At 42.6% G+C, this 6,924-nt stretch overlaps 1 pseudogene; it reads right to left on the reverse strand.

The window, feature by feature from the left end:
- Window positions 1-3,973: 3,973 nt before the first annotated feature.
- Window positions 3,974-4,952, reverse strand: LOC106700878 (endogenous retrovirus group PABLB member 1 Env polyprotein-like; annotated as a pseudogene).
- Between the last annotated feature and the right edge of the window lie 1,972 nt (window positions 4,953-6,924).

Genomic DNA, 6,924 nt, shown 5'->3' on the forward strand with positions numbered 1-6,924 from the left:
GCTGCTGCTGCTGCTGCTAAGTCAAATCAGATAATCCTGAGAGTGGTCCCTAGATGCCAGACAATGCGTAGCCTTCCAGTGAAGCACAAAATTTTTCCTGTAAGAGAAAGTAATTTCACGCTTGATGCTCTTTCCTTTCTCGGTTTTCTTAGAAAACAGGCAGATCCAAGACTCACTCTACAACTTCTGAGCTTCTATATCAGATTTTTCTTGTTATTTCTCACCCACATGAAATAGTGAAACTGGGTAAGAATTTGCACAATACACATGCGAGACAGTCCATAGTTTGGAGTTTTTTCCTCAATGATGTTTTATTTAACTGTGAAATATGCACTTTTCTTTTGTCCCTTTGCATTCGTTTTATCCACTTAGCAAATATTTGCCAGTCACCTGTTTATCCATTTGCAGGTCTGAAAAAACAGAAGTAGATCAGACAGGGTCTCTGTTCTCAAGGAATTTGAATACAAGAGATCTGAATTTTATTTCAGACACTCAGAAGTATAAGATAACAATATAATTTATTTTCTTTAAATCAATGGTATTCTGAATCTGAGACCCATTACTTGTTTGGCAAATCATTTAATTTCAGTCATTATCCAGCTTCTGTGGGGTCATCTGTAGGTCCTAACAGTAATAATAATAATAATAAAAGCAAAATATTTGTGGGGCTTGTCTGTGGTCTTCAGTCCCAAAGGAGAAAACTATGCAAACCTCTGCAATGCAGTAGGCTTTCTGGCAAGCTCATTTATGTGGGTTGTCTCTGCTTTTGGTTGTCTTTGACTAGGTTATCTTACAATTCCATTAAGATAGAAGTTAACTTGTAGGACAATAATAATAATGAAAATTATTATTGTGCATACTTGTATGCACAGCTAAGCAAATGACTCCTGTACATGACTATGAAAATGAGTTTTGACAGAATATAAATCTCTGAAAGCCCAATTTTCATTTGAACCATTTTTATATAGCTTACTGGTTCATTCTTTACTATCTAAACCACCAGGGAAACCCCTAAATAAAATACTGATGTGTTCATTTTCTTTTTGTGCAAGAGTCATGTTTTTATCCTCTTTTAAAATGTACATAGTCTGCTAACCAAAATAATACAGGAGGCTGGAAATAAGAGTTTATTTGGGGTCTTAAGAATTCCAATTCAGGAGACACAGAAAGAGTGCTCTGAGGAAGAGAAAGGGTTGGGGACTTATAAGGACAAATTAATACAACACTGTAAGGCAACTATATTCCAATAAAAAACAGTTTAAAAACAGCCATGAGATTGTTAGTTAAGCATTGCCTGGCTGATATCGACTGGATGGTATCTGACTGGTATCAGCTTTGATACCAGTCAGAAAATATTTGTTCTTAAGGAATCACAAGTTGTTTTGGGCTAGGGGTCCAATAAATAGACTGTGATGAGTTATTTTAAGCAAGGGTCCAGTAAGTGTCTTGAATTTCTGGCAGGTATCCTGGATAACTTTATCAGGTAAAGAGGTCAGATTCTTTCCAGGCTGAGACATATTTAAGTCATACTTCTTCAGTTGCCTCCTGGCTCCATTTAGAGAGCTCTTAGCAATACTGACTCCATTTTGATTTTCCTTTCACACGGCCCATGAATATGATCCTACTGAAGCTCCCACGTCATTTGAAGTGGTTTCCAGCCTCAGCAGGGATGATATCCTTGCTAGGGATCTGTAGATTTAGGGCTGTTGCATGGTTGTGCAGGTTTTATACTCAGTTCTGGGAGGCACCATTTACGGGGAGCAGGAGAACATTTTTTCAGACAGTAAATACGCCACAGGCCATAGGTCTCATGGGTCTCTGTCATAACTACTCAATTCTACAGTTGCAACTGTATACAGCTATAGGCACTACTTTAGTAAATACAGAGGGCTGTGTCCCCCCACCCCTCCACTTTTATTTACAAAAGTAAGTGCCAGTGCATGGGCTGCAGCTTGCCAATTCCTGACATACACCATGTCTGCTTGTCAGGAGTCCCCCCAAGTGAGTGAAAGTCAACTCTTGCCCGACTCTTTGCTACCCCATGGACTATACAGTCCATGGAATTCTCCAGGCCAGAATACTGGAGTGGGTAGCCTTTCCCTTCTCCAGGGGATCTTCTTAACCCAGGGATCAAGCCCAGGTCTCCCGCATTGCAGGTGGATTCTTTACCAAAGCCCCTCTGGAATGCTCTAAAAGGATGAGAAGTAGGGCCTTGCCATCCATCTGTCTTTCCTCTTTTCTCCTACTCATTCCTATAAAGCTGCTTGATTTTTTTCCTCATTATCCTCTAGTATAATTTTCTCAAAAATTTTGGGCTTTTGAAAATGAAAGACAGGAGGCAAATTATCAGGAAATTTCACTTTGGTCTCATAATGTCCCTGAATTAAAGGACCAGATACAGGAGCTACTTTAATAGAAACAAAGGAAAAATTCAAGACTGAAACAAACTGAGATCTCAGTAAGCTACCCTGTCACAGATATAAGGCCTATTTTTTTTTTCTATAATCATCATTTTTAAGATGTTCTTAATTTTGTGAAACATTTTATGGTTTTCTTTTTTCCCACAAAATTGTGATCATGTTTTATTATATGATAACAATTTTTGTTAATGATATATCATGATTAATACTCATTATATAAAACTGTTGTAGCCACACAGTTTGTTTCTGGGAAACAAACTCACTCAGAAGGACAATGCAGATGGTGGAGTGCAGTTTATTACACCAGTGGGCCCAAGGCAGAGTCTCCTCTTAGCCAAGAACCCCGACCAGTTTTTGTGAAAACCATATACCCTAAGTGTACTTGCTCAAACCCACCTCCCCAAATTCCTTGAAACTAGTCTGGACAAGGTAAAAGAGAGATACGATCAAAGTTAACCCATTATTCATGTGTCACAAGACTAGATAAACAGTGTATATTTAAGTGAAGAGGAACTAAAAAGCCTCTTGAAGAAAATGAAAGAGGAGAGTGAAAAAGTTGGCTTAAAGCTCAACATTCAGAAAACGAAGATCATGGCATCTGGTTCCATCACTTCATGGCAAATAGATGGGGAAACAGTGGAAACAGTGTCAGACTTTATTTTTTGGGGCTCCAAAATCACTGCAGATGGTGACTGCAGCCATGAAATTAAAAGACGCTTACTCCTTGGAAGAAAAGTCATGACCAACCTAGATAGCATATTGAAAAGCAGAGACATTACTTTGCCAACAAAAGTCCATCTAGTCAAGGCTATGGTTTTTCCAGTGGTCATGTATGGATGTGAGAGTTGGACTGTGAAGAAAGCTGAGCACCGAAGAACTGATGCTTTTGAACTGTGGTGTTGGAGAAGACTCTTGAGAGTCTCTTGGACTGCAAGGAGATCCAACCAGTCCATTATGAAGGAGATAAGCCCTGGGATTTCTTTGGAGGGAATGATGCTGAAGCTGAAACTCCAGTACTTTGGCCACCTCATGCGAAGAATTGACTCATTGGAAAAGACTCTGATGCTGGGAGGGATTGGGGGCAAGAAGAAAAGGGGACGACAGAGGATGAGATGGCTGGATGGCATCACTGACTCGATGGACGTGAGTCTGAGTGAACTCCGGGAGTTGGTGATGGACAGGGATACCTGGCGTGCTGCGATTCATGGGGTCGCAAAGAGTCAGACATGACTGAGTGACTGAACTGAACTGAATTGATTTATCAATAGGCCTGTGGTCATATCCTGATAAACATAATGGAATTTACAACTTCGTTCTGTTACAGAGATAATTAGCATATTCTTTTAGGCAATGGAGAGTCCAAGTACAAGTCCTGAGGCTCTTTTATCCGGGGGGTCTGGTTTTCCATTGGTATCCCACTTCTATAGACACCGGGCATAAAGTTCAGAGTCCATTGGGAGGGTGACGATGTGTGCAGCCTAACGTTCACAGGCTGGCCTAAGATGGAGTCCAGCTCTGTCTGTTTTCTCCTTCATTCCCCAGTCTTGATGCTCTTAACTCATATTATGAGCATCATTCATAGGGATATATTGCACCCTGGCTCTCTGAACACCAATTTGGGAGAATGACATCAACCTTCATTGTTGATACATTGTATCATAATACATTGTAAAATTCAGGGTCCACAAAGCAGCACTATCAAGGCAACTATAACAGTGGTAAATATAGTTTTCCTCCAATGGCCCTTCATCCAAGATAGGACCGAAGTCCAGAAAGGAATGTTTTCATTTGACATTGCTCTTACCTGGTTTTTCTGTCATCTAAAACAGTCGATGCATTGCTAGATAAGTCAGGAATGTATACACAACATTCAACCTTAATTATAGCACAGGTCCCTGCTTGAGCATCTGTGAGTATGTCCAAAGCCATTCTATTATGACTTACCGCTTTTCTCATTTGGATTTGCTCTTCATTTAAGGCTTGGATGGCTTTTGTTCTATCTAGCAGGGCCTGTTTTGTGAAATTAGTCAAGGCCTCTACTTTAATCATAAAATCTGTTGTCCCTATAGAGGGTACGAATAAGGCAGCAATATACTCATACCATTGAAACACAGATCTTGTCTACCTAGCATGTAAATAAGGTAGATTTACCGGGGCTTGTTGTAGGTAGGCTTTTGTTACACTGACATTTATATTAAATGTAACCCCATGACCTGAGTCTATTGACTGTAGGTCTTATACCAAGAGAGCAAGGAGAGTTTATGATTGACAAGAGAGAGAAAGTCTCTTTTCGTCATCCCAGAAAAGAGCAGAGTGGTTTAATATCTCCTTGGCAGAGCAGTGACACCACCAAGGAAGTCCATCCGTCACTGATAGAGGCATAGGCCCACATACCCAGCAGTTGGAAGTGCTGTGGAAGTCTGCGTAGGAATGTGCCCATGAGATGCAAACATTGTCCTGAGTTGAAATGGAAGTTAAATTCAAAATCACGTTGATGAGCCCAAGCAGCAGAAGTTGATTATGCGGCTTCATCCTGAAGGGGCTCGTCCAGGATCTTCTTTCCCTTCTTCTTAAGGATGGTCTTAGTCTCTGGAGGGTCAGCGGGGTCCCTCTGTGCAGTCCACTCAGCGTTTTTTGGGTCTGTGTGGTATGCTCTCTTCACCCTGCATGATGGATCCAAGGGACAATACCTGCAACTTTAATGGAAGAGGCGGATATAGCTTGGGCAGTTCAGGTGGAGCCAGATCCTGGAAGTGTTGGCCAGAGGCTTCTGTCACCGGGATCGGAGCCTGCCAAAACTGCGGCTCTACAAACTCCGGGAGAGCTGGTGGGAGAGCAGTGGCTGCTGCAGGAACTTCACCTGGTGCTGGATTGGGCATTAAGGCGGCCTCCAGTCCTGGTGGAGCACTGGGAGACAGGCACGTCATTATCCAGTATGGGGGAGGGGTCATGTCATCCCCATCCAAATCCTGCCAGATCCCAGAGGGAGAAGGGGGATCAGCATGTCTTCACCTGCTGGTCAGCACAGCCGAACCAGAACACCATGTGGTCCAAGACTGTTTCTCCATTAAAGTCCTCTCTGCCTTGGTGGGCTTGATCGGGTGCTGATGAAAACACAGATGGGTTAAATATCCCATGTCCCAGGCCATCCCCGGAAAAGCCAGTTCATACTCACTTATGTATCCCCCTCCTTCTAGCCTAACAATTCCGAGGGGATCAAGAATTTCACAGCAGACGGGACACCTCCTGGGGGAGGGCAGAATACGAGCATACAAGGACCAGTTTCCTATCCTAAAAATCCCCTGGCAATTGCTGGTAATAATTTTCCCTGAGACTGCGTGGACACACCTCCTAAATGACCTTCACAAATTTCCTTCCTAAACCCTAGCATGCTTGTCAACCTGTGTACCAAGCAATTGCCGCCTGCCTATTCCAGGCTCCTGTGGGTCCATGCCCCTTCTAGTCCCTCCCAGGGGGCTGATCAGGCCCCTCTTCCACCCTGCTGGGTGGGTTCCTCCTCACCTGAGAGCTCAGTTCCCCTGCTGCCGTCCACTACCTGCTAATGTGAAAGGTCTGGGCGTTGAGAAGCAGAATCCTTCCAGAAGGGTGAGGCACCATCCCCCCTCTAGAAGATTCAAGCCACAAGGCCTCAGAGTAGTCCCAAAGGGGACTTGTCTCCTCAAAGTGAGGAGTTTCCCGGCCAATGCACCAAATGGTGTAGCCACGCATTGCAGGAAACAGACTCACTCAGAAGGACAATGCAGATAGTGGAGTGCAGTTTATTATACCTGCTGGCCCAAGGCAGAGTCTCCTCTTAGCCAAGGACCCTGACCAGTTTTTGTGAAAACCTTATATACCCTAAGTGTACTTGCTCAAACCCACCTCCCCAAATTCCTTGAAACTAGTCTGGATAAGGTAAAAGAGAGATAACGATCAAAGTTAACCCATGATTCATGTATCACAAGGCTAGATAAACAGTGGATATTTATCAATAGGCCTGTGGTCATATCCTGATAAACATAATGGAACTTAACGACTTTGTTTTGTTACAGAGATAATTAGCATATTCTTTTAGGCAACTGAGAGTCCAAGTACAAGTCCTGAGCCTCTTTTATCTGGTGGCGGGGAGGGAGGGAGGTCTGGTTTCCCATTGGTATTCCACTTCTATAGACACTGGGCACAAAGTTCAGAGTCCATTGGGAGGGTGACCATGTGTGTAGCCTAATGTTTGCAGCCTGGCCTAAGATGGAGTCCAGCTCCTCCTTCAAAACATTCTTTGAAAATATGGATTTTTGTGGTTGTAAATTATTTATCAAATAATATATGCTAATTTGTTTATTTAACATATGAAACACTGGGAAAAAATGTACCTTCAAAAAGCAGGATTTGGTTAACTAAATTAGAATACTTCATGTTTTTTCAAAACACTTCTCACGTGTACACAGAAAAAGAAAGCAAAGAAAGAAGCGCTAAGTCAGTGGTGTCCTAATGTCTACCAACCAGC

The sequence above is a fragment of the Bos mutus genome, chromosome 1 (assembly GCF_027580195.1).
Source record: "Bos mutus isolate GX-2022 chromosome 1, NWIPB_WYAK_1.1, whole genome shotgun sequence".
Classification (NCBI taxonomy): Eukaryota; Metazoa; Chordata; class Mammalia; order Artiodactyla; family Bovidae; genus Bos; species Bos mutus.